Source organism: Nomia melanderi, chromosome 12 (assembly GCF_051020985.1).
Source record: "Nomia melanderi isolate GNS246 chromosome 12, iyNomMela1, whole genome shotgun sequence".
NCBI classification, from domain to species: domain Eukaryota; kingdom Metazoa; phylum Arthropoda; class Insecta; order Hymenoptera; family Halictidae; genus Nomia; species Nomia melanderi.
This window is the reverse complement of record NC_135010.1, coordinates 13114372-13140331: the sequence shown is the minus strand read 5'-3', so window position 1 is coordinate 13140331 and position 25960 is coordinate 13114372. Positions and strand designations below refer to the sequence as shown.

At 50.4% G+C, this 25960-nt stretch overlaps 1 protein-coding gene and 1 long non-coding RNA gene across 5 annotated transcripts in view; both read left to right on the top strand.

Moving 5' to 3' along the window:
* LOC143175135 (uncharacterized) overlaps positions 1-23812 on the top strand; it is a 72709-nt gene extending 48897 nt beyond the window's left edge. The window contains exon 3 of one of the 2 annotated variants that reach the window (XR_012999803.1): positions 23787-23812. This is a non-coding gene — a long non-coding RNA (uncharacterized LOC143175135). The remainder of the gene's footprint in view (positions 1-23786) is intronic. The other variant, XR_012999802.1, reaches the window with a different exon arrangement.
* Syn1 (Syntrophin-like 1) overlaps positions 1-25960 on the top strand; it is a 412539-nt gene that overhangs the window by 116739 nt on the left and 269840 nt on the right. The gene's annotated exons all lie outside the window — the stretch shown is intronic.

Here is a 25960-nt window from a genome sequence, read left to right as displayed (position 1 = left end):
CGCGGCGAAGAAGGGACCCGGGGAATCTGGCCGGCTTCCACCTTTTGACCCGACACCCTTGTACCGGCGTGTTGCCCCGCGACTGTTATGGGATTGCAATCGTGCCGGCCGGCAGGGATCCGGCGCGACTCGCCTCGCTCGTTCGCTAGACTTCCGGAGAATTGGCTGGCAAACGTAATTCAAGGGAAATCCTCGCTTTGTTAACGCCGCCAATGTTCGACGATTATTCCGCCGCGTTCCGCCGGGTTTTGTTCGCTCGCGGGAGTCAGCGTGTATCGCCGCGATTAGTAAGCTGAGTATTTCGGAAGTCTGTGCTTGTTGGGGAATCCTTGGGATCGGTAGAAGCTAATTGGATTTTTGGAATGATGTTTTTGAACTGTTTGGGATTTTGTAGGTTTTGTTTATGTGAAATTGAAGCTTGAGTTATGGAAGTTATGGAGTTATGGAGTTACTTGATAACTGGAAGGTACTAAGTGCCGAAATTGACTTCTTGAGGGCAGGTCAATGTTAACCCTTTGAACTCTGTAGGCTACAATATTGCACCAGTTCTAATATTAAATATTTCAATGAATCTTAAAGAACTACCCTAAAATTATTAGATTTTCCGGACATCCAAATTTTGTACTCAGAAGGAAAATAGGAGATCGAAGAAATGTTAGTATTTCTCATTTTCGCTAGGAATACTATAAAAATTATCAGTTGCTAATAGATTACAAAATAACTTGGAGTGCTAAGGGTTAATATTAGAACCACCGAGCAGTAAGAGCTACTTATAATTTCTTATAAAAAGCAGGAAAGCAGCTCGAGATTTGAACTATCGCTGCACTTGCAGATGCAGGAATTTATAAACTTCTCACGAAAGCATCTTTATCATAACAATAAAATAAGAATCTGGAAGTCGTCATTCTAACCCGTAGTTCCAGTGTGAAACTGGTTCAACTCGCTTCTCGAATATTCCCCATGGGAATGAAAAAAAATTGAATCCGACAAGGCGCAGTGTGTCGGCAGTCTTAATATATTATCGCCCGGAGCATCGAGGTCCCAGAATAACTGTCTCACTAGATCATTGATAAATCTAGGATAGCAATCGCGCCGAGGGAAACAATAACCCGGCGCCGTTCGCTCGATATTCCATACCCGGTGCCCGTCGACATTGTTGCCGCAGCTCCGTTGTCCAAACAGGACTCCCGCCGGTCTCGCTGAAAAATTTCCGCCCTGCCTCGCCGATCGAGAGTTATAGACCGTGTCAAAAGTGCGCCGGCTCGATCCTTCGCGAGGAATAAAAGAGCCTGGTTCGGAACGAGTCGACGCGGCGCGGCGCGGTGCGGCGGTCGTCGGGCTCTTGCAAAATCGTCGCGCTCGCCCTCTTCAGCCGAGGCTTTTTCCGCGGCGGCCGGCAATAATTCACTTCCCAGCCATTTCGCCGGGGATATAACGCCACTTGACAGCGTATATCTAGCTGTGTTTTTCAGCGGACGCGATCGATTGCCACGGGTCCCACGGCTCCGCGGACCTCTGTCCGTGAAATTGTGATTCCATTGTGGCCGGAAGATCATCCTCCATCTTGGTAAAAAGGGGACGGGCGATAAGCCCGAAAATCCCGCCGGTTATTTGTCGAACAGCTTCTCTGTACTTTAGTTTCCGCAGAGTCAACTCCGTCTGATCCTCGGACATAATAGACCTGTTGTTTAATACGCGCGAGCGCGTCGATCTATATCTCTATTTTCATCTCTACTCAATCTTTAAACTCTCCTGATACTCAATAACCACGTTTGATCGTCCTGGACAAACTAATTCTGTTCGCAATTACAATCTGAAGCTACGTCTGACTAGTGCTAGATCTTTCTACTTCCTCAGCAAAGTAACTACAATAAGAATACACGTTCTACTGTAACTAAAGACTAAATTCCTTCCACAAAACTATTCAATCCCCATAAATTTCAAGTGTTGATCGCGAGCGCGTCGATCCACATCTCTATTTTCACCTCTACTCGATCTTTAAACTCTATACTCAATAACCACGTCCGATCCCAAACTAATTCTCCCAAAGTATGTAACAACGCACTACCGAAGAAACCGCTGGCACCGATCTATCTCAAGAATTCCATAGCATAGTATAAAATCTTTATCCCGAACCCGATCGGCCGATCGATCGCAGCATCCGATTATCGTCTGCGAAACCGGGATTAGCCCCGTAAATCTTTGGAAAATTCCTGGCGCAGTGCGGCACGGGAGATTAGACGGTCGTGGATGGCATATTGCCGATCGCGGATCATCGAGGAAAGAAATACGCCCGCTCGCCGGATCGATGTCCGCCGCGCGATCGATATTAGCGGCGCGCGCCGTTCGGCCGCGTTAATCACAGTTAATCTTCGTTGAGCAGAGGAGCTAGAACGCTGTCAAATGTAAGCCAGAAGCCGCAAACTAGCGGCGCGGTAGTGACGGTCCGTGAATGGCCGGACGTCCAGCGACGTGCATTCAGACCGCCGCCGCACCGGCGCGCAGCGCGCGGGGACAGGGCCCGGCTCGGCCATCGAACGCATCTGACACGGCCGCCGGGGCAGCCGGGAAGAAGCTCATTTCGCGGCTGCCTCGCCGATTCAGCGTCGACCGTAACCCGGACTTATATTTCCTCCTTTTTCCCCCCGCCCCTGTTTCTGCGCTCGGTTAAATGGCGTTGCGGTTTACGATCTTACCGTGATTAAACTTCCACCGGGATAAAGGCCCGACGGCCGGAATTGACGCGGCCACTGCACCGAACGGACACGCGTTCACGCGTCGAATCGATCCGCCGCTGTCTGGCGTGCCGATACGGGAGGAAGTGCTTTTCAACGAATAATTAGCGACCTCGACGCTACGGCTTCGAACGGAATGGAATCTGATGATGGGAGATAGCGCTCGGCTCTGTTGCGCGGGCTCGATGGGATTCCCGTTGTAATATCTCTTGAGTTTTTGGGGATCAGGATATTCCGTATGATAAGTGGATAATTGATAGAACTGCCGGCTCGATTCGGTGAGCGTTGATTGGCATTGCTTTGGACTATCGTTCGGAGTTCAGGGATGTGAATTGAATCTCCCACTTATCTGTGACGTGAAATTCTATTGTTTAGTAGTATAACATTCTTCCTATAGATTATACTTCACTAGTTTATCCCATTTAGATCCGCAAATTCTAATTCCGATAGCCGCAGTAGACAACTGTTTCAAATTTCAATCTTCATCTTTATAACTTACTTCAATCCCTAACAAATACTCGAAATAAAATATTCTGTTTTCTTCGGATTATGTACTATTAATTCCTACGTTCCACATTAAAGAATCTCTCAACCACTTGCGCTGGAAAGACGTGCCACGTCGAGACGATTCTGTTTCTAAATTCTCAATGATGTCTTTCACACATTGACAATCTTGTTGCATTACGCTTATTAGATTGTTTCGAGATGTCACTCTATACAGAGCGATTAACAAACAAAATTGTACATATCAGTAAAATAGGTAAAAACAAAATTATCGCGCGAGGCATTTCCAGCGCAAGTGGTTTTCTTCGATCTTCACTAGAGAGATCCATATCGAAACCCAAAAATAATTCCTCCAATCCCAGTGCTATCTCCAACGTCATCGCCTCTCAGATGCAGCGCGCGTAGACGCGGCATCCCGCAACCGGAAGTCCAACGAGGCATTTTCCGTCCCGCAAATCGGCCGGCCGCTCGTAATTCGAGCGCAGAATGTTGGATACGGTCTCGCGGTATTACCGCGCGCTCTGTTTCCTCCCCCGGTTAGAAAATCCCGTCCGATATCCGCGGAGAACCGGACGATCGGCGCAGCGCGGCCATAATCGGCGACCGAACGGAGCCGTTAGCGACCGGCGGATCGTCAACGTCTACGGGTCAGCAGTATCGCGAGGTATTGGCGCGCGGCCTGACGACGTATTATCCTCTTTCGTCTCCGCCGATCAAAATAACAGTCAGCGGATTCTCGAGAGTTGGCCGGGTTGTCACGTAACTGCGGCCGCCAGCCGCCGACTTTACGACGGCCGATCGAGGCCACCCGTTTCCTGCAGATTTCCGGCGGCCGCGATACCTCGTTCGGCGATCACCCTTGTTTCTCGGAGAGAGCCGAGATATATACGGGAATCCCTCGAACCTCGTAACCTCCGGACCATCGCGCACATATGGGCGGCTGTTACGGCCCGCATGAACACCCTCTTAAGGCACACACACACACGCACACCGTCGGTAGACACGCGCGGGAATAAAAAGCTTTGGAGAGTGGATACAGTGGAGTGTGTTTGGAGTTGTGACGCGTGCAGTGATTGTTGTGAACTGTATGAGTCGCTTAGAAGTGAACTGTTAACACTAGAACTACCGTCAAAATGACTGGTTTCGATTTTTTTGGTTAGCAATTATTGATATCTTAAAAGCATTCGATAATTGAAATGATCTGGAAATAAATAGTTTCATTTGAATACTATGAATGTCTTTAACTTTGAAATAGTTATGCTATCTAAATTTTGTGGGCATTTTTATCACTAGAACTACGTACTAGTCAAAATGACTGGTGAAAGGCAAATGGTAATAGAAATAATTAGTGACTTGGTATTAAAGTATAGGTGTTATAATATCTAGCTGTTTGTGTGATTAAGTATCTTCATTCGACATAAGTTTTCTTATTGTAATTGAATTTAATTTTGAAGTTCCCGTCACCGGTCGATTTTTGGATATTTTCTGATTTCTGTTACTTTAGTGGGATGAATAGTATTCCTTTTCGCAGTGAAAGATTTGCTCGATTGTTTTTCCTGGATCAAGGAGCTCCTTTTTAGCTTCTGAAATACATATGATCATTCTCGAAGCTGAAACATTAATTTCCCCAATTCCCTTTTCTGGACTCACCTCCATTAACCTCTGAGTTACACATACATCACAGTAATTGAAATGTTTTCTGGGTCTCTTCTGAAAATATCCTTTAAAAAGTAATGTATTACTAGAATTCCAAGTCACCCCGCATTCCAATTAGCGCAATAGGTTCTATCTTTATGACATCACCGAATCCCAGCGTTAATGTCTCGCGGCATTTCCAAAACGAGATCGACGAAGGATCTGTCCTCGGAGTCCAAGACCGAACATAAGTTAATTGGTGGCCACAGCGCGCGACAGGAAAAAATCGAGATAAAACGTGCCGAACCGGCCAATTATCGTGGATGTTTCGACGTGTGCCAGGAATGGATCTCGCCGCTCTCGACGTCCGTCCGCGGAGCCGAACTAATTAGCGGGGAAATAATTAGCGCGGACGCGTGGAGGAAATACTGGTCGCTGCCGTGTGTCCCGCGTTGAAAACGAAGCGGTCACGGAAATATTTAGCGGCGGTTCGCCGACCGAAATTGGCCGCGGCGAAATTGCCGTTTCGCTCTTTGCCGTCGCGGCGGCCGGGCGGCGCTCAATTTTTCCTCTTCAAAACAACGGTCTCCGCTCGCGGGTTTATAATCCGGACAGACGATTCGGGAATCGAGGAATATTCGAGGGTCGTTCGGCCGTGGAAAATCTGTTCCCTCTGCCCCTCCACTTCGAGCTTTCACGGTTTTACAATGGCGTCCGGCCGTGAAAGCTTTTCATTGCGCTCGCGGAAGAGGCCTATCGGAATAAAAGGCAGAGACGCGTGCAGGACCTGGCCGCGGCGACCGAATAAATCTAAAAAAACGCCCGCGCGGACCAGCTTATACGAGGCACTGGCTTTTTTGTGGCAGATGCCCATCGCGAGCCGCCCTTCGACTCTCGCGTCGCTCCTCGGGATTATTGCTCGCGTGAAGCTCGAAGCGGAGAGCGAAGCGTCGTGCGGCGGGGGCACGTGCACGTAAACGCAGGGAAAACGGACCGGTATCTATCCCACGGCGCCATCGACCGCAGTGCTACGTGCCGACGTTGCCGCGGCGGAACGGAGCTCGATTAAACTCGGCCGTTCCTCTCTTAAGACGCGGGCGAGAGCCTCGCTCGCAACTTAATTAAAATGTCGATTAAATGGTCAATCACGGTCAACGGGGCTGACGGTTCACGGAACGCCTTTAAAATCTCGCCGCGAAAATTAGCTACTACCCCGGAACTCTTTTTCGGCTGGTTGATTGATCGGTAATTCGTTCCGCGTGGCCCACCGCCCGGCGCTGATTGAGAATATGGCGTCGGTTCCCGTGATCGATGGAACGGGATAATGTTGGTTTTCAATGGTATTATGAAACCTGTGGAGTTAATTGATCTTTGAATTATTCCTGCTTCATTTCGCTGGCCGAGTTCGGGCTTCGATGATGCTACGATGTTGTTCTTATTCTTCGTCCGCCATTAACATTCGGTGTATTACCAATGAGTAATGAACTACGAATCAGAGGTAGTTGAGAATCAGCTCAGCTTCAATCAAAATCAGTTGAGAGTCAGCTCAGCTATCAGTCAATCAGTCATTTAGTCCCAACACTGGGTGGTCCTTCGAAAAGCTCAGCATATACTCAAAGATGCTCGTGACAATCGGAGTACTTTGCAGTATAATATATGACACATTGGTAGCGACGGAGCCACTACAGCGGCGCGTCGTTCAGAAAGATGATATCCGCGCAAGCCACTATAGTGGCGCGTCGTGCCTAAGAGGTTAATACCCCGATCGAACGTACCATCTTCGAATCACACTTAAAACTCCGGAGGTCCCTAAAAAAGGGATCATCCGAAATTCTAGCCCCGGCACGAATCCTCGAAGTCCCATCCCCGCTGGAGCTCCGATCCGCTATAAATCAGTCGGGAGCGTTCGCCGGTAGCAATAAAAGAAGGGTGAGCCGGATCCCGTCCGTCGATCTTCGATCCTCACGGAAAAACCGTCGGGCAGGGTAGATCCGGCGAGAGCGATACCGTCGAGCGTTGTCTTTTCCTCGGGAGCGGGCCGGCGGAGGTCTGTGTTCGCCGATTGTTGCCGTAGATCCCGTTCCCGATCCCCGGCCGGCGCGCCGAAAATAAGCTGAAACAGTTTCACGTACTTTACACGGCCGGGGGCTGAAGGGTTCGGCAGCCGAGTGTGCGAGGGGTTTGATACCCCGTTGACCTCATTTGGGGGGATAATAGCATCGGGGCTGTTGCCGAGGATCGACTTTGCTCGAAGATCGAGCTGTCTGTCCGTCCCCCCTCCTCGCTCTGGATTCTCTAACGTCATCCCGGGCGTTGGTACGGTAACCGATCGTAAGGGTTGTTATCGGAATACCCTCGGCCTCTCCCTCCCTCTCTCTCCCTCGGCCTCTGCGCCTCCGCCACGTGAACGAGACTTAGCAGCCGGCCACGAATATGTGTGCTGCCGGTCGGCCCTCCGCCGCGTTGTTGCTGTTGTTAGCCCCGGCCAGGCCCGGGGCGTGTGCCACCCTGTTCTCCACCCTGCAGGCTGTTCGGTCTCCTTTCCGCCAGGGACAGGTGGCCTGCTTCAACCCTACCTGTAGACGATACACGGTATTCCGGCTATCTTCGAACTACGTGCAAGCTCGGATATAATGCGCAGCGATGTAGATTAGTCCAGGCTCGTTCTCCACCCTCTAACCCACACACGCTCTCCCCTGCCCCTCGCCCCCCGTACCTCTTTCTCTCCCGTTGCTCCGCGTTAGCGCCTCTCTCGCCATCTCGATGCAGCGTCCTCTCCCGCCGCCGCACCGCCGCTGTCCCTTATTCGTCTTCCGCTTCATCCCCTGTCTCCTCGCCGCGTTGGCCACGCTACCCTTCCTACCTTCCTTCCCTGCCGGGGTCTAACGATCAAATCTGGCTGCGCACACACCGCGCTTTGATACCCGGCCGCCTACATGCTCCCGCGACGTGTACACCGGCCCTCGCGTACACAACCGGGGCTAACGAGTGTCGGCTCGACCTCCTTCCGGAACTGCCCTCCGATCGGCCTACCTCGATTGTCCCGGTGTATCGACTTTACCCGCGCGCGCTGGATGCTGCCGATGATTTTTCCGGGGAACTTGGCTGGCTCGTTAACCGCCGGAACGGGGTTGCCGGAGATTCGAACGAATGGGGCTGATGACTCAGGGGTTCTTTCGTTTTAGTGAGCTCCGAGCGGTCGGTTGTCGGTAGTGTTGTATCTAGAATTTTTAGCGTAGGATTAGTCGCGGACCCAAGATTGCAGGGCCAGCTTTCCAGGGGTGCCTCCGAGAATGATTTTTGAGAGAGAATGTCTGTGAGAGAATGGCGGGAGAAGAGTCCTGTGTTGGCCTCCGCATTGAGTTGTACTTTTTACGTGTTGTCCGTGTTGTTTCCATAGTTTATTGAATACGTATATTTTTTCCTAGCTCTCGATTACCCAAGATCTACCTCTTCATTATCTATAATATAGTAATCACTATAATGTATAAACGAGAAATAAACCCTTCGCACTCGGAAGTTCTTCGCTAGAAATATTTGAACATTTTCTGATGAGATAAAATCGATACTTTGTGAAACTAAGTCGACGAGTAATCACGCGTACATTGAGAAACAAAGCTACTTTATTTGAATATTTCTCAAATATCAAATTTTATAGTTTTACTGTGTGAAATCAAGTGGTGAGTGAGAGTCACTCTTTCATTATCTATAATACAGTAACACTATAATAGAAACCACGGAATTCATCGGATCAAGTCATCTGTACAAGGAAACATTAGGGACTAGAAAAGAGGATTCATCCCCGTATTAATCAGTGATCCCCTACCCAGAATCCCGAAGCAGACAAACTACCCGACACCGGACGACTTATGGAAATCCATAGATCTGTTCAAAAAAGCTTCGAATCCCGCGTGATCAAGCGGATATCCCAGGAATCCCGGTACTCCCGGATCGCGAGGGAAGTATTACCACAACAATGATTCCATCGGACCGTAGAAGGGTGACTTCGGAGGTGCAGAAGGTTCGATAGGCGTCGCTGCCGCTATATCGATTCCCATCTTGCGGAAACGTTCGCTCACCTGGTCTCGGTTAACCGCAGGCTTTAGGGGCGGTTAGAAGAGGCCTGGCAGCGGTGGCCTGGCTTCAGCCCCGAGCCGCCCGCCCCTAGTCATTACCGGGGCCGTGCACACCCCGTGATGAAGTTCACCTCGGCCCGGGAAAGATGACGCGGCGCGGCGGCTACGTTCAGAAATTTCCACAGACTTCCCGCTTAAAACGCGCGTATTAGTCCGCCGCGCGGGCTCGTAGACACAATCGGCCGGGCGGCTTCAGCTGGAACTATTAATCAGTTGGAACTGCGGAACACCCGCTACAGTGGATTATGCCGTTTCAAAGGTGAGGCTCCCGCGCTCGTCGCTTCGGGTTCCGAGCGTCGGAACTGGCTGGCAGGAAATTAGGTAACGACGACTCTCGCTTCGCGTCGAAGCCTTCGGGAACTCGCCTCGCGGTTGTTCATTTATTACGTGTGCCCGTGGCTTCTGCAAATAAGGTGCGCGAACGCTTGTGGAATCTCGTTCGATGAATCCGAGCGTTGTTAACCCCTTGTCCTACGATATCGCGTCAGACTCGTGAAGATCTCAAGTGGCATTGAACAAACATAAATATTATTTAATTTGTTTGCAAATTGCAATGATTATACCTTAGAGGACACGTTGACATAGAAAAATGAAATTTTCTCCCATTTTCAATAACTTGTTAAGAACAAGGTAGTTAGACCGATCACAGTTTACAAAGAAATCATAGGGCAAGGGGTTAATTAATCGTTGACAAGTAGTTGCAACGTTGTAGCTGAAAGAAAGTTATTCATTAGACATCTCGATTCTCCGTGTATTAAACTTATCTTCACCGATTCCAACCGCCTCCGAGTGTGTTACGCCAATCTGCGGCCACCGAATCGCTCAATTAATAAACAGGCAGCCGTCAAGGAGTCCACCCTTGTAAACTCGGCTGTTCGCAGCGGCAAATAAATGACCCCGGGCGCGTTCGAGGGCAGGAACACCGAGAAATATGCGAAGCCCCGCGGCCAGCCAATAATGTAAATCGGCTCGCGATTTTATCTATTCGCATAATGTCCGTAAACAAGGGTCGCAGCGGGGCGTGAGGGGGTATCATTTGATTATACAGAGGCACTTCTGTCGGATCCTCCTCTCCCGTGGCGGCGTGCGCGTGCGATCGATTCCGCCGAACGCATAATGGCCACTGCCCGCGCGTCGTCCTCGCTCCTTTCATTCTCCCCCTCTCTCTCGCTCTCTCCCTCTCTCCCATTTTTTTTTCGTTTCGTTTCGTTCCTCGCCGACCAGGCAATGAATATTCGAGCGAAGAACACGCGGGGCCCGACGACCGCGCGGAATTTATGCGCGCGAAAAGCATTTCCTCGTTTTATATTCGTAATCGCGTTTCGTATGCATCGATTTGTTGACCCATTGATTTGCCGGCCATTCGATTTTAATTCAATCCCGCCCGTGCCCCGCCGACCGCTCCCCCACCCCCCTCTCCCCGGCGTGTTTGCCTTGCTTTTGGCAATCGCGCGTGTACAAATTTGATCGACTTTCGAGCGGGGGCGGTGGAGTCCGCCTCTTCGCCGAGAGCCGGAAAAAATCGCGGCGGTCGCCGTGGCCGTCCGAGCGGAGGTAAAAATACGATTCCCCGTCGTCGCGCGAGTCTCTCGTTTCCGGCGGGCTTCGAATCCAATCGCCGCGACCCGTTCTGAAGGCTATTAACCGCTTAACCGTCGAATTTTCTTGGCGAACAGCGTTACATCGGGAACTTCCGGCGAAACGCGAGTTCCTCCGTCCGCTCGTGAACGTACAATCGTTGTCATTCGATTGTTGGCAACGAGAACCGTTCTGTACGGAAGCTGAACCATACTTCTGAATTTAAAGGAATTAATCGGATTCGACATTGCTTTTCATCGCGCACGCGACACGGTCGACTCGGCTGAAAGGGGTCGGTTCCTTTGACCCGAGCCTCGGAATTGGACAACCGTGTACACACATATAAAGCGCTTAGCCCCGAAGCTCGCTCCATCCGTAGTTAAAAGGCTTCTAATCGACAGAGGGACGTGTTTTAAAGACTTCGACGTCACCGTCCGTCACTGCCGGCGAGTCGGCGGTCACGGGCGCCGCTCGTAAAGCCGGCGGAACAAGGCAACGGCAGTTAATTAAACGCTCCGAGCGACCGGCAGTCACGTTTACGGGCCGGCTCGAGTTAAGACGTTCGAATAAATTTGTAAAAGTCGCGATAAACGCGCGTCGTAAACTTTCTTCAATGAATACGGAAGCGGACGGCACGCCGGGCAGCTGTAGCGTCGCGGTTCCGCGAAATTAGCGGTTTATCGTCGAGAGCGGCGCTCTCATTCGGATCTTTTTCAGCCGCGAAAAATGGAGATCCGGAGTAATTCCCGGCGAGATGTCCCGATTTTATTCGGATTATCAGATATTTATGCTGCCGATTGTTCCCAGCGCCGCTGAGTCTCCCAGGGAAACCGGTTTGACCGTTCCGTCCGCGCGTATTTACTTTTTGGAAATACGTTTCTCGCTCTCCGTTGGATATCAGCGATACTCGCGATATAATGGTTCCATTAGAGGAAGCGGGCCATCTCTCGCGGACTCGTTGCGGCGGAAAAAAGTGGGATTCATGAACCGCTCGTTACCGGGACAGAAGTTTCGGCGAGTCGCCGGCGCCGTTCCGCCGCGCAACTTCGTCCGGCGTATCGGCGCGGCCGCGATAAAGTCGGGATTTATTCGGCGACGCGCGAATAAAAGTTGTCCCCGGCGATCGGCCGGCGATTTATCGATGCGCCCGCGTGTATCGCGGGCCGCGCGCCCGTCGCCGATCACGCCTGACCGATCCGCGCGAGACTTTTCTCCTTGCAACGTTCGATTTAATCGCGCGCACCGCCCGATCGCCGTTCCCCCGTCCAATTTTCCCCACTTCCGGCGCGATATTTTATATCCAGGCATTACGCCGCGACGATTCCTCGCGCGGACATGAATCAGCGAGCTTCCGTTCTCGGGATAATGCAATTCGAAACGCCCACCGCGCGCCGCGATCTCGCGTTGGCCGACTGTTCGCCGATATTTCTACTTGACGATAAATATCAAGCGGATTTCCCTCGCATCTCGTTTCTTCTGTTGGCGGTTCAATTGGTGTGATCTAACGGCGCATCGTCGGTTAAACGGATTTAGCTTCTGTTCGGAATTAATTGAAGTGGAAGCTTTTGTGTCGCGTTATGAATTCGATCGACAAGTTTATCAGGTTGTCCGACGGTACTTCCGTCGTTTCGCCGAGATATTCTAAGCACCGTCAATCTGACTAATGAATCAGTGTAATCAATAAGACATGGAATAACAATAAGGTTACACGTAGTTCTTTAATCAATTAAGACTAATCCCTTCCATATCGGTTCGAGAATACCCGACAAATCCGATTAATTCAAATTCAATCCTCCGCCGTAAAATTAATGAACCAGATTAGGAACGACTCCGTCGAATGAAATCCACTCTATAAATACAAGATATTTCACCGGTAACCGTCTCCGATTCCCGCAGTTCCGCTCCGACTCGTGACGAATCGCGCGATTCGCAGTTCTCGCGTCCCGTAGCGCAACGACGGTCGCGCACACGCATTGCAGCAGCCCGTTTCCGCGTGTCCGCGTAGGCCAGGCGGCGCGTGCCGCACGTGGCACTCGCGGAAATCCGTTTCGGCGAAACCGAACGAGACCCGAACGCCGGGCACGAAAGTGATTTCGATGAATGTTTCATGGGGTTCGCGAAGACCCGCCGAGATTGGGGACTCGTCGTTTTTTCGCCGGAGGAGTCCGCCGGCCGGAATGGAGAGTTAATTGGGGCTGATTTAATTTCAATTTTAGAACGACCGGCCGACGAGTCAGGGGAGGCGGTCCGGCGCGGAGCGAGAAACGGAGGGAAATAGAAGCCAATCGATGCCGGCGACTCTAAACCTCCAGCTCGAGGCGGCGTTGTAACGCGGGATCAAGCGGAACCGGGGCTCCCATAAAGAAAAACAATATTCCGCCTCGTAACCGGGTTATTGCTTCCGCTCGAAGGAAACGGCAGCTTGATTTTGATCGATGCGATTACTTTCCTTTTTACTCGGCGAGTATCCCGGCTTCCGGTTCGCTCCCCCCTCGCGCCGTCGGTTTGTTTGCCTCGTTCCCGGCTGATTACAACGGCCCCGCGCCCCCCGTTTAACATAAACGAGGAAATCACGGCGAGATTAGGGTTTACGAGCGGCGAGGGGTCCCCGGGCGTCGCGCGATCGTGCAAAAGATTAGCGGGCCGCGAATTATTCGCGCGGCCCGGTTGAGTTATCCGCGTTCGGTACGTTTATGCTCGCGCCGTCCGCCGTTTATTCGTCTCGCGTGCGAGCCCGGCTTTCGTCGCGAGGAACACGAGCCTTATCACCGCTCGTCGGGCAGTTCCAACGCTCCCCGCGCGAACGGACACTTTTTACAACGAGAGCAACCGGTAACAGGATTTCAACCCTTCACATTGGAAACCCGGGAATATTCATTTCCCGATAAGACGCGGCATTCTTCGAAACGCACATGCAAATCGGGGAACGAAGTGCTTCGATTTGCATGTATCGCGCGTCGATGCATTATACGAAGGCGTCATAACCTTTCGGCGCGTCGAATCGGCGACCGTGAGTCGCCATTGTAAACGGTCCGCGCGCAGAGAATCAAAGCCAGCGTCGCGGCGAGGATAATTAAAAAGAGAAAAGTGGAGAGGCATCGGATCGCTGTGGGCGATGAAGTTTTTTCGGTATCCAGCGCGTTTATCGTTGTTTGTCCGCCGGAGAGATCGACAGACGAGATTGGCGACGCGGCGAGGGGCGGGGGCGGTCTCCCTTTATAAATAAAAACCAATATGCGGCGCGGGGCTCGATCCGGTCCGAGCCGAATATGCAAAGAACGAAAATACGCGCGGCCGGAATTACCGGATTATTAGAATTATTTGCGTTATTCCGATCGGCGGCACATTATTATTCGTCGCGTTTAATCGGCGCGCCGCCGTTCGTCGCGGCGTCGATAAAACCCGCGGGCAGGGCGCTCGCAATTTTTCGGTCGCCGTGGAAACCGATCCGGCGCGCGGCAGACCGAGGGCCGGCGTCTCCTCGCCGAAAAGCCGAAATTTCCGCGCGAGCGAGCGCCCGTTTCCTCCTTCGGATTTATCCGCGCCGAAAATCCCGCGAATCCCGGCGGCGATCGCGATTTTCATAAATAATACGGCACATTAGTCGCTCGGAAACGAGCGCGCCTTGATTTAAATCGACGGGTTGTCCCGATCTCTCTCCCGTCCGGCGAACGGTCTGACCTGGATCGAATTTATCTCTCGTCTCGCCGCCGGGATAAATCGCTGTGACTTCCCGTTCGAATAATTACAGCGCGTCTGGCGCGGAATTTCGGCGGGATTGCGAAATGGATTATATCCTCGGGAAAACTGAGTCGCGAACGGAAAGCGTAGTTTCCTGTTTTCCCGGAGAATCCGCTTTGATTTATATTCATTTCGAATGTGTGCCATTATTCTTAGAGAAAGTGGCAACGCGCGCCTCCGTCAGATATTCGTCCGGCGAAACGACAATCGGGATACACAACTTTTCCCGTATTTTCCGCGCTACACGCTCTCTCGTCTCAGCGTCGAATTCTGGACTGAAAAATCAGAGCTGATTTCAGCCGGTGTTTACGGGCTCTCCGCTTCAAATGGAGCGGAATTAGAGGAGAAGCGCAGACGCGCGCGGGTAATTACGAAGATATTGAAGGAGCCGGAATTCGCGTGTAACTGGAATATCAACGGCGCGACGGAAGCACGCGCGCGTGCACGCACCGGCGCCCTTAAAGAGGTTAAAATCCGGCCCGCGATAGAATGAACAATTTGATAGGGGGAGTGCACGGCCGAGCACGCGGCAACAACGGAATAAAATTATCTGGCACGGTCGGGCGGCGGGCACGGATAATGAAGAATGGCCGGCGCTCGTATTAAAAATCGTCGGCAGCCGTGAATAATAGGGCGTCCCGCGCTCGTAAAGAACGCCTTTACGGCTTGCTTGTACGTTATAAAATTATTACTGCCGCCGCGGCGGCGTGGCTCGCGTATCGCGACCGGCTGCGAAATACCGATCCGCTCGTAAAACCCGCCGCCGACACGATTTTTCGTCGGTCCCACTCGCGGGGAATCTTGCGAGCATCCGTTCCCCGTCAAGCTAAACAGCCGTCGCGCGTCGAACGGACAGCGTCGCGACGTCCGACGGAAAACGCGAGCGTCCGCCGTTGTCCGGATTCCCGGATTCGCTTCCCCGGAAGTCCGTCCGCCCCGACGGATCCGGATTGTTTTCATTCCGGCTCATTAATCGATCCGGCCGGATTTCACGGGAGTTTTACGCGCCCGCTGATTCGCCGGTGATCTCGTTAAGAGAATCGCCGGGGAATAATAGCCAATAAAAGTGAAAAGCTAACGCGAGCGAGACGAGGCAATCCATCGAATAAAAACGTCGAATAACGCGGTTCTATTTTGATGATTGCCGACCCGGCGGACCGTTGAAATCCAGCGGTCGTCGAAAAGGGAAAAATGATACTTCCGGCGAGCGGCATAGTTTAACGATGGCTCGGGGCGCGCCGCGGACTCCGCTCGCCGTTTAAATGAACCGCGCGCGCGGGGGTCCTTGTAAACGGATTACACGCCGCGGGGGGCAAAAAGACGGCGAGGAACGGTCGCGCGGGGGGTTAAAGAGCGTCGCAGCAGACCTCGGTGTTAATTGACGCGCAATTTGCGAGGGTCGACGGCGGCTGGCGGCGCGGGACGCCTCGACAACACGTTGTCGCCGGTAATAAACTATCGGCGGAGGGATAATGGCGGCATAAATACCGTCGGGGAAATACGGAACAGCTTCTGAAGACTCATCAAGCGACAGCCGCGAGAAACAAAAACGAAGAGGCGGACGACTTCCCTCGGAAAAGAGGGAAAAAAGCGACGCGAAAATTCTGGATCCCGGGGGATCGAAGGAGCGAGATGAGTGCTGCGGGTCGCTAAAAGCTGCCAGGCGTGGTTGAAGACGCGGCTGCTATCCTATCGCCGGTTTCACCTCGTTTCCCATCAGCCCGCCCCCTCTCGCCCGCTTTCCACCCCTGACTTACTTCGGGATGCTCGAGAGATGGCAACGGGGACGGTACGTTCTCGGAAGTTCCTCGTTCCCGTGTCGCTCCGGCAAATAATCTTTGTGCCCCGTGGTATCCGCGAAGCATCATCGACGCGTACAATCACGCGATCATCGTATTAATTCAATTCCACCGGAGTCTTCAGAAATCCTCGCGTTTCGAGACGATTGCTTTGTTATCGTACGACAAACAAGCAACTATGGTACTAAAGGCATCAGGTATGTAGGAGTTATTTTATTAAAATTCCACGTGTTGACGTGGGATTTTAATAAAATGACTCCTACAACTTGGGGGCTTGTCTGCGATCAAGTCGTGTATTTGTAATAGTGGATCATGTGGATTATAAGGACTAGACTAGCCTGGAACAGCGTAGTATTGCGTAAAATAGAGTAAGATGCATAGTGTAGGAAGGAAACCGATTCAGGGCGTTGGGGATTCGGGGGATGTATTTTGGGGAGCGCGAAAGAAGTGACACAGTCTACGGTTTCTCAGGTTGATCTTTCAACTTCTAAATGTGCAATGAATATGCTAGGGTAGGCTCGCACAACGGTTTTTTATGTCTAAATGCCTACAATAGTTTAGTTTAATTCTAGTCACTTACAATACACCTGTGCTTGTTCTCGCCAAAATCTCCGCCATCCTACAGATATAAAACCGCATTCATCGAGAACATAATACCTCTTCGAGAAACGTGTAAAGTCATCAAAGTGAGTAAATCAATCATAATCCCGAGTACCGGCAGTTTCAACAGAGAATCTTCAAGTCGACTCGACTAATTCCAGTAACATCGAAATTCCCGGCAAGCGCCATCTCGTCGGCAGCGTCGGATAGCTGGCACCGTGGTTTATTCCAGTCAAAATATTGACGATCGAGGGGGTGAAAGGTAGACGAAGGGCGGGAGGCGACCGGGGAAAAGGACAGTCGCAGGGACGAGGGAGCGGCGCGAGGGGAGCGAGAAGCGCGACGGGGACGCGCGGGAAACGCCGCAAAAGAGAGCTCTCCGCCGGTCGAGGGGGGCGGGCCGGGGGCGGAGGAAGTAGTCACCGAGCGGAGTTTCCTACGCTCTTTGATCTGCCAACCCATGCCTTTTGTTTTCCAACCGCGGACGTCGCGTTGGAAATAAAAGAGCTTAAACACACTCCACGCGCGCGGCCCGTTTGTTTCTTCCCTCTCCGTCTCCGCTCGTCTTTCTCGTCGCTGGTTCCCGGCTCTTTCTTCTCCCTCCCCTTTCCCCTTTATCGTCGTCGCGCTTCCAAATCGACCGTGAAAAACCCGCGCGCCCGAGAGAGAGGGAGAGAGCTCGTCCCTCGGCCCTTTTCTCGCGTTTCGGCGATACAGCCGCGGCCCCGAGAGCTTTCTGAGTGCTTTCGGGGGCTGCAGGGATTTATTCGCGGTTTAATTCGGTGTAGGTGATTTTATATCGCCGCGCTGCAGCGGTTTCGGGGTAGCATTGTTTACCGGTCGTATTTATTTGGCGCGCGGTGGATACACGCGATGAGAAGGGCGGGTAAATTGATGGTGATTGAAGTGTTCTGCTGGATATCGCTGATTTATGGCCGATACCGACGCCGACATGTGCGTACGCGGCCTTCTTTCCCGTGTTTCCCCGTTTTTAGCGCCGCGAGGATCGAGCCGGTCGTTCCGTTACGAGCAGTATACCCTGTATGTCCGATCATTAGCGGAATAATACCTTCGGCGGGGGAAATAATATTCCGACTAACGGTCCCCGTCATAAACTGCTGTCTGCAATCGTGAATTCTATTAATTCATTCACAGACCCATAAACCATATATAGGTCACGCTTAGACCGGATTTTATGCATTCATGGCGCCGCTCCGGCGCGCTGAATGAAACAAATGGCACGGTTTAATGGAAGTTTGATAAGATTTTTACGTCGGCCCGAACTTCTGCGAACTCTTGATAGACGGAATAAGTTCCTAACTAACTCTTCTCATTAAACACCGTCGAGGACTCCTCGTCTCCATAGGAATCCGTACGGTAGTTTCGTATTTATTAAACAATAACCCAACCCACTTCGCAACCCAACAAACAACACACTTCCAAAATCGATCAACCGACGTTCTAAAAAAACACACAAACAGCATTCGTTTCCAGAAGAAAATCGTTATTTCGCGCGAGGCTCTAATGCTCGAATTGAAAGCATTAAATCCGTCGAGGCAATGACGGCGAGGCATCGATCGGCCATGAAAAAACCATAATAATTTGCGACGCGCCGCGTCGATTAAAGTGCGCGCCGTCGTATCGGTGAAAATGCGGTGTTTTATTTAAATCGGCGATCGCCGCGGACCAGGGGGTGCGCCGGGGTGACGGGTCCACCATCGGAATCGATTAACGCGATACATCGAACGTGTCGGATTAATGTTAATAACGAGGCAGCAGTGCGCGCGCGCGAGCGAGCGAGCGAGGCTTGCCTCGAATTTATTTACCGGGGCCCGGCGCTGTTACGCCCGTGACACATATATTGCCGGCCCGATGACAATGCCGGCTGATTGATATTGCGCGTCGCGGCTTTAATACTTAATCTTTAATCAATAGCCGGCGACAACTGACCGAGGGAACCCGTTGCTCCGCCTGTTATTGGATTTCCCGGATCTGAATTCGCGATCGTTTTCAATGGAGACGACAATCCGCGCTCCCCAGCGCGGCGCGGCGCGGCGGCGGGGGTCGCGCTCGTTTCCGGCCAACAAGCCTATTCGTTTAAAGCGTTTCATTTAAATGCGCGGACAAAACGGAGCCCGCCCCCGGCCGCGTATCGGCGATGATTAAACTGTAGCCGGTTTCCCGACGCTTTTCGGCCGGATCACCCTTCTGCGCGATATTCGATGGCGAAAGGATTGAAAAGTGTTATCTCGCTGCTTCCCTTCGGGATCTTTGTACTGTTGGAGTCTTGTGTATCGATGATGCATCGTCGTCGGGATTACGTGGATCTAAACGTCTAGTGTTTCATTTCGTGTGGATATCTGATTAATAGGAATTTGTAATGAACGTGTGTAGTATGAAGACTGCGTGTTTGGAATGGATGTTTGTATTAGAATATTCTAGACTGATTGTAACGTTGATTTTTCTATGTTAATCGTGTTAAATCTAGAATATTCCAAATTTACGTTAACACGTTGACTCGGTCACCGGAGCTTCCAGATTACTAGACAGTAATTACAATTTAAGATAACTAATGTCGAATGGAAATATTTCATAGCGTGAATTACTAGATAATAGTGTGTAAGCATTCCGATACCAAATAACAAGTAACTGTTCCTCTATCTTTGCTACAAAAAAATAAGGGAGATATAAAACTCTGAATCTTCTCGAGTCAGACTCGACATACTATTTTATTGCAACCTCTACCTGTTTTAATTTTTCCTATATTTATTCGTATCACAATTGTACCATTTATAGGTAACATTTCAGTGACCCTCAAATATTCTTGAATAATTAACTACAGCGTCATATTAAGCTATAATTGAATGAACTAACGTCGATGTGAACCTCAAACTGAGAAACCAAAGGGTTAAAGCACATGATGACGAAAGGTTGTTCTAAAAACCGTGCGTATATACTATGTACGATTTTAGATGCATCGTTTCACTGCAAGTCGTGTTAAAGATATTGTTTATGTATTCTCTTTTACAAATTCGAGGCTGTTAGAAAGGAGCCAGAGAGATGAATTTGATCGTAATCGATAGTTGGTTTAGGTATTCGAAAAGCTTCCCCTGTTTACTCGATTAGTATCTTCGCTAAATGAATGTTCGTACCGAAGAAGGTGTAATAATAATTAATCGAGCAATCTCCCGTCTAACTCACGGCCGCGTCGGCCGGATGGAGGTTTCGATAAGGAGACTCCGATATTTTCACCGCGATACGAGGAAATTGCGTTTCAGATTCAACGGGGTACGCGACGGGGGGAAGATTTGTGAAGAGGTCGGCTCGCGCTCGAGTACACCCCGCGCGACGCCCGCGGGCGGACGCGTCGCGAAAACCCTTCCCGCGATGGACGACGCGTTAATTATACACCTCGCCGCTACACCAGCTATTAGCAAGCGTTCATTATACTCGCCGTGATAGCCGCAACATTGTCGCCATTCCCTCAAACGGTTCATCTAATTTCCCGACACGAATCTATTTGAGCGCGTGCACGTGATCATTACGGGCTGCCTTACCTGCCCGATCGTTATCTCTGTGAAATATTCATGGTATATTACATAATTCACGAGCCGTCGTATTAAAAAACGCCCGAGCGCGCGCCCGCCGAGAATGTAATTAATTGGGACGGGGTATGAGAGTAATTAATACAGGAAAGTAATCCGTACACTTTTCGTAAACTCCTCGCGAGCGTAGTTTAACGACGGATTTATACGTATGAAGTGACACTGATCACCAGTTCGACGGTTTAATTAGAAATAATTAACAAGAATCATCGTTCCGGTTTACACTCCGATCGTTAAAATTCTATAGGATCATTTCATTGACAAATGATCGTCATTCATATACTCTGCGCGAATTACAATCTGAAGCTGTCTGACTAGTGCTATATCTTTCTACTTCCTCGGCAAAAATAAATCTAAACACTAAGTTCCCACAAAAATAAATTTCACCAAGTGTATAATTACAGATTATCTAATCTCCGAATAGCACACTTTATTTTAACAATCATATAACATTGTACAAATTATTACAGCAAACTATCTGTAATTACGTTTATGAATGTTTCTCTGCTTTTCCAACATGGCTTGCCTAGTACGCCTACGAAAACATATCCCGAAGACTGCCGATCCTCCGTTTCCTTCGAATTCTCGTCCGATAAACGAGTAGCAGACAGAAAAGGGGGCGAGTGTCGCGTTCCAGGGGGACGCCGGCGCTTCTATCCGCGTATCGCGTGCGGCGATACGGAAGTGGCATCGCTCGCGCAAGGGTTGCCGATTAGAAAGTAGGCTTCCGCCTGCAACCGCAAGCGCCGGCCCCATTACTTATGCAACAGGCCGCGAAACTGGAGCGAGTTGAATTCTTCATGGCCACCCCCCGCTGCCTGTCATCTTTCTTTCCCCGCGCGCGCGATGGACGGCATCGCCTTTTTTTTTAGTGCCCGTGCCTGGGCGGCACTTACGTCCCGCTAAATCATGCATCGGCCAATCAATTGGCCCAGCCTCGTCCCCCGATTCGGAGTCGAGCCGGGGGAATGTTTTAGTTATTGCGCGGCCATCAAGCGAATTTCTCCGATGGGAGGCGAGCCTGGGAATTCCGCGCGTCCTGCCCTTTGCGAGAGGGGTGCTGTCCGTTACCGTTGACGCTTTAATGGCATACGTCGCTCTTCCCTTCTTTCGGACGTTACTCTGTCGACGGTTTTGAGGAACGGAGGTTGCCGATACTTTTTGATTGGGTTCGTTGATGCTTAATTGGCACGGGCCAGACTGATGCGATCGTTATGGGAAATGTGTGGACGGGAATAATGTACGGTATTATAGAGAACTGAGGAAATAACTATATTCGCGATAAAATAAACTGGACAACTAGAATTCATTTCCACGGACTCGAGTCTCGATACTGCCAGTCAAATAAGTTGTCTATAGGAAATTCTAACCGAAATTTTAAAAACATTTGACCGATCGCGGTGAGAATAGTGTTAACCAGTTAACTGTGTTTGACCAGTATACACGTCATCGTAAAGCTTGACACGATACTAATTCTCTCAGCGATGAATTCTTTATTTTTTCCCATAAATTTGTTTTTCCAACTAAACTCCACAATTAACTGTTTAAGAACTAAAAGATCCGAATCGAAGAAAGATCGAATATGTATACAACTATACAGAACTGATCGCTTCATTGTCAGGAGTGCTGTTAGTGGCTCAAAACCTCCCGTCGAAAAACTGCAGCTAAACAACGTACTTACACCGTTATCAGTCTCAAAGCAAACCCGGATTCCGCGCCGAGGTAAACACACTAGAGCTTGTTGGGGTTTATAGCCTATAACCCGAGGCGTGTCTATAACCTGCCAACATTACAGTTGCTTTAGTATCACGCTACCGGGGATTATATCGAAAGATAGCATTCCCGCAGCTTTATTTCCCTCGGCAGATTTCAATTCTCCCGCGTATTTTCCGTTCGATTTCCATCGGGGCGACGCGATCGCGCGAACGTATTATCCGAGCCCGTCGGGAGCGAAAAGTTCATCGGGGACGGAGCTATAGATCCGACGTTTATAATCGTAGCCGAAGGTAAACCAAACAGCGCCAAAAACTTTCGCGAAGCTCACTCGCTCGCCCGCTCGCCCGGTCGCCTCTCCTGCCGCTCTAATCACCTCGATGAAAACAAGCCACGAGGCCTGAGTAGGTCGGCCGGTAGATCGACTAACGAGCGGTAATCACAAGCCGGAACGAGACGGAGAGCTGTTATCGCGGCTCGCCCAACGAACCCGGCAATCGCAAGGCCATCAATTTTTCTTCGGGACACAGAGGGCACTCGCCGGCAAAGGGACGCTCGCTCTGTGCGCGGCTCCAGTTTCGGAATTGCCGGTTCCCGGGGCAATCCGGTTTGTTTCCCGCCTTTTCGCGCGCGCACACACGCAGTTCTGTAATTAAAGCGAACCGCCGCAGCGGCTCCGCGCTCGCCGATCCGAATGGCTGCGCTTCAAAGACGGATCGCGTGATTTTCCACCACCTTCCATGGCGACGCGATCAAACGGGGAACGGTACAAACGCTCCGCGGATGCCCGGCTGTCCTCCATTCGCGACGCGTTCCGTTTTCATATTTTTCGCGCCGGTTGACCCATTGATGCGTCTTCGCTTTTTACCTCCGTGCTTTCGCGATTGCATTCGGTGTCTATAGAGGGACTATAGGTCAACGGTGTTGGAAAGCCGGTGATTGTTCAGGCTATAGAACCGTTGTAATAATTTGCTGTTTATTTTTGAGAGTTCAGTAATACTCGTCAGCGGCGAGAGTCTACAACCATATCTATATACTCCGTCTCGTGTGTCTAGTTCAATTTTTTCTTATATCCCCCGTCTCCGTACCTTGCGTGGGTTTTTATAAACCTTTGGGTAGGCGTGTGCAAAATTGGAAGCTTCCTGATTTGTAGCCTTCCAGATAGTGGGCGCGTACAAACAAAAATTCGTTCGAGTGGGACTCAACCGGTGATCCTGGAGGGTTGCCGATTGCAGCCCCCGGGTGACCCACGCGAGGGTCCCGAGCGTTCTTGGCACTGACCGTAGCGAGTGATAAAACCAAGGATCGCCTCGACTTCCGGCGAACAGATGTAAGGTAAAAGTTACGGTAAATCTACAAATCTGGCAAAACGTGCCGAAGCAACTACGACTAAATTATTGAAGTAACGGTTCCTTGGGCTTTTATTTCCGCTATGGTAAAAATACCCAGGGCTCTAATGTGCCTCGCAGAAGGTTTCGCCAATAGCCCTCCTAAAGCGATTTAGCGACGCGACAAAGTACCTTTACTAATTTCTAGAATGTATACCGCTCAGGAATACCGTTCGCAATGTACGTTCGAATGATGACGTACCTTAGGTCGATTATTGCACTCACAATCTATTACTGACTCTCCCTTCAGTTACGCTGTTATCAAACGGAAGATCAATCCCGGATGAATATTAAACGAAGCGAACGTGCCCGATCCCATAAACGTCTAACTCCTGTTTCTTTCTGCTTGCAGGTAAGAGAGGCACGCAAACGACACCATCGAATCGAGATTCCGCGAACGTGGGCTGCGATTAGGTAAGAACCGGTCCGTCTGCCTTCGACCGGGGGCCCCGAGCTTAATGATCGTTAAAGTGGCGGCTGTCGCGCGGAACGTTCGGTAGGAATGCCGCGCTGCAGCTGGTCGCCATCTGCACCGTAATTAGTAGGTAAACGTCCCTATAAATTCGCCAGGCTACGAGCCGTCCGCCTGGCTAGTAACAAAAAAACGAAAAAGAAAAAACGCCGCGGCCGGCGAGAAAACCGGCGGGAAAACGTGTCGGGAAAATTTCAGGGATCGTTAAGCGGCGAGGCGAGGCGAGGCGAGGCGAGGCGAGGCGGTCCAAGGAGGCAGAGCTCGTGTTTCTCGCGGTCGATATCAGCCGCCATCCTCCTCGATTGTTTGTTTATCGTTAAGCTCGCAGTTTAAAGAGGAAACAGAGATACAGGGCTGACCGCGCTGCTCCTGGCAGCGGCGAGTTATCATCCTTCGAACCTTGATTTCCACGCGGTTATACTCTCGGCCGCACTGGTCGGATTTATCCGCGGCATTACAAATAACCGAGCAGATAGAGGCCAGAGACTTTGAAAGGAATCAAAATTTCAGTAATTCTACTGTAGGGCTACTAAAATAAAAACCAAGTCCGTAGTCAGGTTGAATATATTTATTACGCGATGTGGCTCTAATGAGGAACGGCAACTAACTGCTTTTCCTCAGTTGCTTTTCTGAAAAGGAAAACTCTTCAGACGAGGGCGTACGTGACCCAGGCCATGGTGGTCCTCTTGGTGGTAAATTAGTCAATGGGCCTGGACTATCTCTCAGGCCCCCAAGTATTGACACGCAAAGGGCGAACCGTCTACAGTATGAATGTATTATTTTTATATTATTTACTAATATATTTATAGAAAATAATATAAAGCGTATTGCATATGTGTTAATTAAAGTGTTAAGCAATTAAGGTGGTAATAGAAGTGAAGAATTCAAGAATAAACCATGGAACGTATCGAGACGCGCTTTGAACCGATTCGAATCGGCGATTTCGAAGTACTCTTTGCGCCTGCGTGTCACGTGACGCGCGCGCCATCTTGGATGCGCACGCAGGATTGAAGTTGCTCTTTAGTGGAAGGACGTGGTGCTGTTAGTGTACGGAATTTTTAACTTTTCTCGTGTAATTAGCTCGAAATTTTGTGAAAGTTTAGTGTTCATCTGAAATTAAGAGTCTTCTGAAGCTGTGGGCGTATAAAGAACAAGCAGAACATTCACGGCCACGTTAAAAGAGAAAGAATTATGTTGCTGCTAATGAACATAACCCTGTCAACCGGCTATCGGTATGCCCTTCATCTTCTATCGCTATTTTCTTGTAAATATCGTTCACTATACTACAAATTGTTATGAAAATTCAGAACTCTAGATGTTCATTTACAAAATGGTATATAAGGGACAGTATTATCCTTAATTTCAGCCTGAATATTCATAAATTTCTAAACATCAGTAGGGTACTCATTGTCGCGCCTTTTTTGCCTTGGGGACGCCATTATGGCGTCCATGTTTATAGCCTACTTCTAGGACCCGGACGCAACGCGAACGCTATAAGTGACCTTAACACGAGGTTTAACCCTTTGACGAGAATTCTTCGAAATATGCAAAACCTTCAACGTATGAATCTAAATTATGCATCAATCGCTTAATCAATAGAAAAAGAGAAAACCTATCAAAAAGACTAATCAGATCATTCGTCCAGTCTTCGAAATCTTTTCATCTCACCGAAACGCCGACATCCGTCCGCAAAGGGTTAACCAGTCGGTCCGTTTCCTACGAGTCGCTTCCCGACGAAGCCCGAGCATCGCATGACGCGGGAGAATCAATTTTATAGACAATCCACGTAGCTCTCGGCATTCTGCAGCGGAAGCTTCCGTGTCATTGACTCCCGAAGTTCCGGGATATCAGCGTACACCGTGGGATTACGTATTATCAGCGGGAGCCACGAAAAGTTACGCTATCAGCGAAGAACAATATCCCCCGAAGTTCGGCCGACGCGTCAAAGCTAATCCCCGGAAGTCCCGCGCAATCATCGCGACCCGTACGCGCGCCGAAAAAGCTGTCCGCGGACGTGTCCCGGCCGTCTGGCGGATCTCCCGCGGGCGACCGCA